At 36.9% G+C, this 10,218-nt stretch overlaps 1 protein-coding gene across 1 annotated transcript in view; it reads right to left on the minus strand.

Annotated features, from left to right (window-relative positions):
- Positions 1-2,275, minus strand: part of B3GALT1 (beta-1,3-galactosyltransferase 1) — a 410,482-nt gene extending 408,207 nt beyond the window's left edge. The window contains exon 1 of the mRNA XM_061135308.1: positions 2,250-2,275. The gene's annotated coding sequence lies outside the window, so the exon portion shown is untranslated. The remainder of the gene's footprint in view (positions 1-2,249) is intronic.
- Between the last annotated feature and the right edge of the window lie 7,943 nt (positions 2,276-10,218).

A 10,218-nucleotide genomic window follows, 5' to 3' on the forward strand; every position in this document is an offset into this window, starting at 1 on the left:
CCTTGGCATATATCCAAATGAACTGAAAACTTATGTCCACATAGAACTTTGCAGATAAATGTTCATGGGAGCTTTTTTACATAATTGTCAAACTTGGAAATAACCAAGATATCCTTTAATAAGCTATGGGGAAAAAGAAGAAAAAAAAAAGCTATGGAAAACCAAACTGTGGTACATCCGTACAATGAATATTACTCAACAATATAGAGAAATGAGCTGTCCAGCTACAAATAGACATGGAGGGACCATAAAGCATATTGCTAAGTGAAAGAAGCCAATCTGAAAAGGCTATCTGCTGTATGGCATCCCTGAAAAGGCAAAGCTGTGGAGGCAGTAAACCAATCAAAGGTAGCCAGGATTTCTGTGAAGGGAGAGAAGGGCCAACAGGGGAAGCACCTGGAATTTTCAGAGTAGTGTAGATATTCTATGTGATACACTAACAATGAAAATGTGTCACTATATATTTCTCAAACCCACAGAATGCACAATACAAAGAGTGAACCTTTATGTAACATGTTAATAAATAAAAATGTATCAATATTGGTTCATATCAATCGCAAAAAATGTACCATACCAATAAAAGATGTTAATAATGGGACAAATTAGGTGTGCTTTTCAGGGAGGATATGTAGGAGGAGCTCATTGCAGTTTTCAATTAATTTTTCTGTAAAACTAAAACTGCTCTAACAAAAATCTGTTAATCACTTAAAAAAAAAGCAAAATCTAAGACACAGAGGTTATAAAACCAAAGCAAACCAAAAGGCTGTTCAATACATCTGTGTCTCTTTCGGACTCTGTGGGAGAGGGCGAGGGCGGGATGATATGGGAGAATGGCATTGAAACATGTAAATTATCATATGTGAAACGAATCACCGGTCCAAGTTCGATGCATGATACAGGATGCTCAGGGCTGGTGCACTGGGATCACCCACGAGATGGGATGGGGAGGGAGGTGGGAGGGGGCTTCAGGATGGGGAACACATGTACACTACACCCATGGTGGATTCAAGTCAATGTATGGCAAAACCAATACAATGTTGTAAAGTAAAATAAATTAATTAATTAAAAACAAAACAAAGCAAACCAAACCAAAGGTCCTGGTTATATAGGACAGCTTCTATTGACAGAATTGTGACCAAAGGCTATTTATGCCCATCTTTCAAGGAGATACCACTGGGCATCTCAGCTCTTACCTCTTAACCTTGAGGTGGTAACTGTGGTGGAACATGTGACAATACTGAAATGAGGCATAAGAGAAGCACCAGAGTAGCTGATCCCATCAGCCTGTATCCTCTAATTCTGCAATATTCGGCCTGGGTTTGAGTCAGGCCCCAAATCTGTCAAATGCTTACTCAGTTTCTTTTGAATGAGGTAACTTAATTTTACCCAGACCAGACCAAATACGGAAGGGAGGCCTAAACTCTACAGTTACCTCGGGCTGCAGGGGCTCCTTCTATCCCTGGAGGTATATTTTGTCTTTTGTAAACTTGCCCAGAGCCCTAGGAGAACAAGGAGTTCTGTGAGAATTGATGTGCCTATGTGGGTCCTCCAAGAGAGGATTTCTTTATCATTGTGCAGACAGAGATGGAAGGAAAACACTCATTCAAGTGTCGTGATGTAAAATATTGGGCAATCTTTAGGGAAAATGAACTTCATAGGAAAATTTAGAATGCAAAGTATCATTTTTTTTTTCCTCGATGAAAAGCTTCTCTAAATCCAGATTCTGATAACAGGGACATATAAAAAGCTGAGGATACACTTCAGAGTTTTCAAAAAAGAAGCATCTCTTGCTCCCCAGCAGAGCTCTTCTACACATGGTTTACAGATGTACTGAGATTCTATCCCTTCAGATGCTCTGGGGCTAGTACCAGTTGTCTCTGGGAACGAGCAGCTTCTGCAGAGTACCACAGGGACATTACCATTTTCTGTGTGCCCGCAAGAAGGAAAAGGCCAAGAAGCACCTCAAGAGAGAATCTTTGCTAAGGATATTTTAATCCAAAGTGGCCAGACTGGTGCTTTGCAATTCCCGCTGTGACTACGTATCCTCCAACTTCAAACATAAAGATAATATCTGCAAAGGAATTATTTCTGCACATATTCCACATGAAAGGTATAAAGCATGAATGACAACAAAGCTATAAATAAATTCGGAGCATCTTTAATACTTCTGATAATATAGCCTAATTTTACACCATGGTTTCATTAATTTTCGAAGGTTACAAAAACCAAAAGTAGGAATCAATTATTACCTTATAATGGAAACTTTTGCACTCGCTTTAGGGTAAAGCGACGGTGTCCTCAGGCAATCCCTCCTCCCCGGGACTGAGCAGTTCTTCAAGTGCCTCTACCAGGTCTAAGGGGAAAGAAAAATACATAAATAATCTTCTAGGTGCACTTCATCTAACACTCATACTCTGTTTCAGGTTATTCAGATTCTCTTTTTGCCATTTCATGAAATTTCCACATATCTTGCATCAAACTATCTTGTACAAAATCTCACCCTTTATAGAAGACATAATTTGAATGTGGGAATTTTCTTCCCTTGACTCAATAATCTCATCCATCCTTGAAAGGATGACTTTTTTATCTAATGCAATACTGTATTAACTCTTTTTCAGCAACTACTAGACTTACTTTCCCTAGATCACAATTTTATACTTTTTGGTCTCCTTAGTAATAGCAAATGTTTCTACAAGAGAAGTTGAAAATTGTTAGACTTCTCCAAGTCCTGTCTGTGGCTTTGCTAAGGCTGTTTTTTGCTTTACTCTGCTGTGAAATAAACTAACACATTTTGCTCCCTAATCTCCTATGTCTAATTTTTTTTTTTCTGACCTAAAAATCCTTACCAGAGCCTTAAGTATCCCATCAAGTCTATAATAATACTGACTTGAGCCAGTGAAAAAGTATGCTCTGCCAGCATGTTCTATAAGATAGCCTTCCATCACCACAAAGTTTCAGATATTCTTTTTTGGAACCAGCAAAGAAAGTAAGCTGGCTTTGGCAGTCAATCATGGACTGCTCTAATTCGATGAATCCATTTTCTACAGGCTTTACTTGGCAAGCTCTTCCCACTGCCTGCAAAGTGACTAGTTCTTTGTAAACCTCCTTTGCAGTTTTACCTACCTTCTACATCCCCAAATGCTATATGTTATTGAAAATATATTTTAGAGAAGAATTTTCAGGGGAAATATCCAATTTTGGAGATTTTTTTTCCTTTTTTTCACTTAAAAATTTATTGAAATATAGTTGATTTACAATATTGTGTTAATTTCTGTGTACAGCAGAGTGATTCAGTTATATATATTCTTTTTCATATTATTTTCCTTCTACAACCTGTCACACACATGTTGGTTACTCAAGAACTGTCTTGAAGATAAGTGAAACCAATGGTTAGCGCTGTGTAAAGCGTAGAGGAGTCAGGAGGAGGGGCTGTGTTCCTAGCTCTGAGAATTAGGATTATTTAGGTTATTTATTATAATAAGTCCCATGTTATTTATTAATATACTGTAATAGTATATATTATATACATATATTATTTAGATAATAGATTACTAACACTGCAGTTATTTAGATTATTGCTGATGTGGTTTTACTTTTCAAATGGAGGTTCATAGTACAAAGCTATAAGTTGAATGGTACTTTTGAATTCTACATGTAAGAATCTTATTTTCTATATTTTTGGAATTCTTAAGAGCAAATGGTTAGAGACTGGGGAAGACAGGGCCAGTAAAACCTCCAAGGAGAGACACAGAGTAGCTTATCGGGATTGGGAATACATGTAAATCCATGGCTGATTCATATCAATGTATGACAAAACCCACTGGAAAAAAAAAATAATAATAATAATAATAAAAATTAAAAAAAAAATAAAAAATAAAAAAAAATAAAAAAAAAATAAAATAATATTGTTCTTCCTGATTACTCTTATTAACACGGACACAAAAAAAGCATACTTCATGGTTACATTTAAATGAAGTTCTAGAAAGGACAGAAAAGAGGCTGTAGTAATAATCAGAACAGTGATTATGAGAGATTAACTGGAAAGTAGCAGGAGGGAACCTTCTAGAATAATGGGAAAACTATATATTTGGTTGAGACAGTGGTTATATGAGTAGATAGACCTGAAAAAACAGAAAGACAATTATGAAGCCATGTCTATAAAATCTACATTTTATTATAAGTAAATTACACCTCCATTTAAAAATGGGACTCAAAAGAGATCTCTAGATTTTGGAGTGATTTTGAATCAGAGAGTTTTTAAGAAGGAGCCACTTCCTCTTTCCTGGTCAGCAAAAAACATTTCATCTTTTCTTTCATTCAAGTATCCACTCAACAAAGATTTATTAAGCACAAATATATCCAGAGCTAACACAATGGCAGTGAGTTAGAGCAAAGAATGGTTAGCAAAATAGACACTGCTCCTATTATGGAGTTTAAGAGTCTGTCACAGGAAAACAGACAATTAAAATGCAAAAAAACAAGGAGTTATGGCTGTAGCATTGAGGGCAAGCCCCATGTTTTAACAAAGGAGTTGCATCGAAATCAAATGAAGTATATTATACTAAATCCCAAGCTAATCTGAGCTGAAAATATTGGTGTTCGCTGAGTCATTAAAACCTGTTAGAGCAATCAGACCAAAGCAAATCAACTAACATTTTTTTCTATTAATCCAACTCTATATATTCTTAAAACTACTGAATCAAAACATCAAAATATTTTTCATGTCAAATTTCATTTTGACATTCAATTTTTTTTTAACAAACAAAATTTAGGTCTTGTACACCCTAGGGCAGCTTATATAAACAGCTGTCCATGAGGATAACATGGTGTTAAATAACTCTCTCTCCCATGAGCAAATCCCAGCTGGGAAGACAGGTGTATCTACTTCTGGTGACTGTTGCCAGTGAGGGATTTACAAGCTCTCCTAACAAGGAGCGTTATGCATATTCACAAGAAACCCAAGCTTGTGACTGGTGTGGTACTTGATATATAAACAAAGTACAATCAAGCAATAAATGCCAGAGAGGGTGTGGAGAAAAGGGAACCCTCTTACATTGTTGGTGGGAATGCAAACTAGTACAGCCGCTATGAACAGTGTGGAGATTCCTTAAAAAACTGGAAATAGAACTGCCATATGACCCAGCAATCCCACTCCTGGGCATACACACCGAGGAAACCAGATATGAAAGAGACATGTGTACCCCAATGTTCATCACAGCACTGTTTATAATAGCCAGGACATGGAAGCAACCTAGATGTCCATCAGCAGACGAATAGATAAGGAAGCTGTGGTACATATACACCATGGAATATTACTCAGCCATTAAAAAGAGTTCATTGGAATCGGTTCTAATGAGATGGATGAAACTGGAGCCCATTATACAGAGTGAAGTAAGCCAGAAAGATAAAGACCAATACAGTATACTAACACATATATATGGAATTTAAAAAGATGGTAACGATAACCCTATATGCAAAACAGAAAAAGAGACACAGATGTACAGAACAGACTTTGGACTCTGTGGGAGAAGGCAAGGGTGGGATGTTCTGAGAGAATAGCATTGAAACAAGTATACTATCAAGGGTGAAACAGATCACCAGCCCAGGCTGGATGCATGAGACAAGTGCTCAGGGCTGGTGCACTGGGAAGACCCAGAGGGATGGGATGGGAAGGGAGGTGAGAGGGGGGATCGGGATGGGGAACACATGTAAATCCATGGCTGATTCATGTCAATGTATGGCAAAAACCACTACAATATTGTAAAGTAATTAGCCTCCAACTAATAAAAATAAATGAAAAAAAAAAAAAAGAATAGATCAGCATTCCAATATAAAATGTTATCAAGTCAACATAGCTCCTTCCCCAAACAATTTTAAATGAAGGCCCTCTATGGGCAATCCAATTTTTTAAAATATACAAAAAGTTTTCCTTAGCCTAACTGGTATAAAAAAAATCTCCTTGTTCCTTTCTTAAAAGGTTTTCTAACCTGTTTGTCCCAAATTCTTTCCAAAATGGGAGGAGCTACTTACAAGATGAAAAGATACAACTAAAAAGTGAAAAAGAAAAAAAACATGAACCACATGTTACTGAATTTCTAAGCTTCTAAGGAGGCTATACTACTTATTGTATTGTCTAGAAGAAAGTCAACATGATTTTTTTTTTTTTTTCAAAGACTGCTTTAAGAGAAAACAAAGCTTCCCAGCTGACTCAGTGGTAAAGAATGCGCCTGCCAATTCAAGGAGACACAGGAGACACAGGTTAGATCCCCGAGTCAGGAAGATCCCCTGAAGAAAGTGACTATTAAGACCCTAAAGAAACTGGGACACTGGATAACTATCTCAGTCGTGACAGCCATTTCATGTATCTTCAGGAAATATTGCCAGATTGCAATCAAAACTGTGGATAGACACTTTAATTACTTCCTTACTCTCAGTGATAAACTGGAAAGAAATGCTCTACTGCTGAAAAGGAATGACAGGTCCTGTTTCTGTAAGTTTAACCTATTTAATATTTAAGAACTGTATATATTTTGCCCAAGTAATACACTGTTTGAAGACACATTTCATTCTTATTCTTCAATCAAACAGTTGATAACACAATGAAGCTTTTCCCTAGCATTTTAGTGTAGTTTTTTTCCCTCCACTTTTCTAATTTTCAGTCTCCAATCTCCCTTGAGTTTTGGTTTCTATGCCTTGTTGTTGCCAAGGGGAATATCAGCTCTCTGCGTTCCCACTTCCTTTGTAGTTCTTTGGTATTCACTCTTACGCTAAGAAACACTTTAGGGTAAAACGTGGTATGTGAGCATGGGAGGTTTGAAGGAAACTTAAAATACTGGCATTTAAGACTGTCTTATTCTCCATTCATTGGATACATAATTGTGCAAAATTCTAGATGATGTCTAACGGTTTTTGCATTGTCACAGCTTCCTTCACTAACTCTCAAAGACGTTACATAATGACATTTAGTCTGCAAGCTTGTATCCAATGATAAGACAAGGATTTCCTGTGTCCCCAGAGCAAATTTTAACAGCTCTACATTTAACAAATCTATTAAACCCTAAAATCTCTCTAGCACTAGTGAGACATCTTGAGAGAGGAAATAAAATCTTTGGAACTAGTGACTTAGGACAGAATTTGTCCAGAGGTTCAATTTTAGGCATTAGCTTTACTGTGTGTGTGTACTTCAGATAAGCTCAAAAGTATGTAATCAGTTTCCGGTATGTGTCTGTCACTGTGCAAGGAACCAAGGACACATGAATAAAACATGGCTCTTTTGCTAAAGAGGCTCATAGCTTAGCCAAGGAAGGTAAGGGGGCATAAACACATTAAAGATAAGTTAGTGTCATTTAGGCTTCCCCTGGTGGCTCAGATGGTAAAGAATCTGCCTGCAATGCAGGAGACCGGGGTTCAATCCCTGAGTCGGGAAAATCCCCTGGAGAAGGGAATGGCAACCCACTCTACTATTTTTGCCTACTTTTGTCCATGGAATATTCCATGGACAGAGAAGCCTGGTAGGCTACAGTCCATGGAGTTGCAGACAGTTGAACATGACTAAATGACTTCCCTCGTGGCTCAGATGGTAAAGCGTCTGCCGACAATGTGGGAGACCTGGGTTCGATCCCTGTGTCAGGAAGACCCCCCGGAGAAGGAAATGGCAACCCACTCCAGTATTCTTGCCTGGAAAATCCCAAGGACAGAGGAGCCTGGTAGGCTACAGTTCATGGGGTCGCAAAGAGTTGGACACGACTGAGTGACTTCACTTTCACTTTTTCAAGTGACTAACACACACACATGTGCCAAATGGACACACGGGACTGGGAAAAAAAAAATGTAGGTTGGACACTCAATTTCCCAGATGAGGTGGGAAGGACTATGATGTGTAAATCTTTTATTTAATATTTGTGCTGAATATAACATTCAGGCTGAATCTTCTCAAAAATGCACATGCCAATAGGTTTATTATGATATTTTATGAAATAACATATATAACATTCTCAGTGCAGTATCTGATATGAAACAATTGTGAAGGAAGGAAGGGAGGGAGAGAGGGAGGGTATGTTAAACATTCCTACTGTGAATTTGACTTATCATTATAACTCTTTTGGGCAAATCTTTCATATGTAAAAGATCTGGTATTAGTTATCACAGTTCTTATTCCCCTAGAAGACATCCAACTCATCCAAATAGGCTGCTGGGTGTTATATCTGAGGGAGAACTGTATATTCCTCTAAGACTAATGCTCACGTGGGTCACCTATCTGCCTCTTGAGGGAGTGCTCAAGAGACAGATGAGCAGAGAAGAACTTCAAGCTTTCGATAGAGGTCCATGGATAGGTTCTAAGAGGTCTATATATCTGTCTAAGAATTGTGAAAGACTCAAATGAATCAATAGAAGACTGTGTATCTTTAATGCAAAGGAGGCATTTACCAAGTATATCCTTTTTGGTTATCTGATTTTTTAAATGGCAATCTGAACTAGTTTACAAAAATGTAAACTATAGGTAACTCATAGAAGTTAAAGCAGCACCTATGCAAGGGTATGCAAATTCCTTCTATTGGAGGGAAAATTTCTCTCCTCATACCAACTCTATGTAAAAATGCCAGTTTTGCACCTACCTGTAGATTCATTTCAACACTCAACCTGACTCAACTACGTACCTGTGGTATTCTGAATTCTCTGTTAAATCAGTTGATAACATCTTATTAGTTTCCTCATTAATAATGGAGTCAAATAAAAATTTCAAGTTATTATATTTGTATAAAAATCTTGAGTTTGCTCTTAAACATGACCTTTTAATAATATATTTATCATATTTGTATTTTGATTTTCCATAATAATAAAAGAAATAATCCAAGTGCTTTCTGGGTCTTCTGGACCACACTATTTTATCACCACGTGCTCTCATATGAACCCAGTGCTCATGTCTGTAAATACAATCACTTGGGCATCAAGAAGTATTAATAGGAACACAGATAGAAAAAGGACAATGATGACACTGCACAAAGACTTTCCACAAAATAGGGAGAATTGTCCCTATACTACACACTGTATTGTACACAAGAATCTGTACATTAGCAAGCCCATGTCTTCTTCACATGGTGAACAGACATTTCATTTCCACAAAACACCTCCTCTACATTAAAAAACAATAATGTGAAATTGAATTTCTCAGATTTAGAAATTTGCTTGCATTCATTTGTAACTATGTTTTGTAAGAAGTATAAGCATAAAGTATTTATGCCTGACTTTAAGTTTGCATATTTTTAAGTAACACTGTAATAAAAATGATTTAACGCTAGGGTTCACATAGAAGATTTTTGTGCTTCTTCTTGTTTTTCCTTTAAAAAAGACTTCATAGGTTATGTAAGTTTAAGAAACACTGGCCAACAATATTGTGGAAAATGTATATTTCAAATTTTGCATTTGTGGAAATTTAGTATAAAGCTCTGGTATCCTGAAAGAGATTATTTCAATCTCATGATCAACTTTAATTCATCCTGACTTTCCATCAGACCATAAAAGAATAAAAAAGGCTCAAAATAAATGTCATTACTTTTTAAAGCTAGTCCTAATGAAACTTTCAAAGTACCCCTGTGTAGGTGTAAAACATTATTAACCTCTTCAGATTTTGATGTATTATTAATTTGAGCTTAGTAATATTGGAATCAGACTATGAGATTATTTTAGTAGAAAAGACTGTGTAAGGAGTGGCAGATTTATGCTATATCTATTTTAAACCCAAGAAGAAAGGAAATATACCAAATATGTATTGTTTAAACTATGGAATCATTTTCTATTCTTCTAAAAACCAGAAGAAATCTTGGGAAATTATAGATAGGAAGTTTTTTCTATTTAAATTAAAAAAAATTTTTCATAATGTTGTGTTCATTTCTGCCATACAACACTGCAGATCAGCCATAATTATACATACATCCCCTCCTTCTCTAGCTTCCCTCCTCTCCCCCCATCCCAGTCCTCCAGGTCATACCTATTTGCAGGGAAGGAGATGCAGATGTAGAGAATGGACTTGTGAACACAGTAGGGGAGGGAGAGGGTGAGACAAATGGGGAGGGTAGCATCAAAATACACACACACACACACACACACACACAATCAGGTGTGAGATGGACAGCTGGTGAGAAGTTGCTGTGTAAACAGGGAGCCCAGACTGGCACTCTGTGATGATCTGGAAGTATGTTTCAATTACTTAAAAAACAA

This window comes from Dama dama, chromosome 33, assembly GCF_033118175.1.
Source record: "Dama dama isolate Ldn47 chromosome 33, ASM3311817v1, whole genome shotgun sequence".
Lineage (NCBI taxonomy): Eukaryota > Metazoa > Chordata > Mammalia > Artiodactyla > Cervidae > Dama > Dama dama.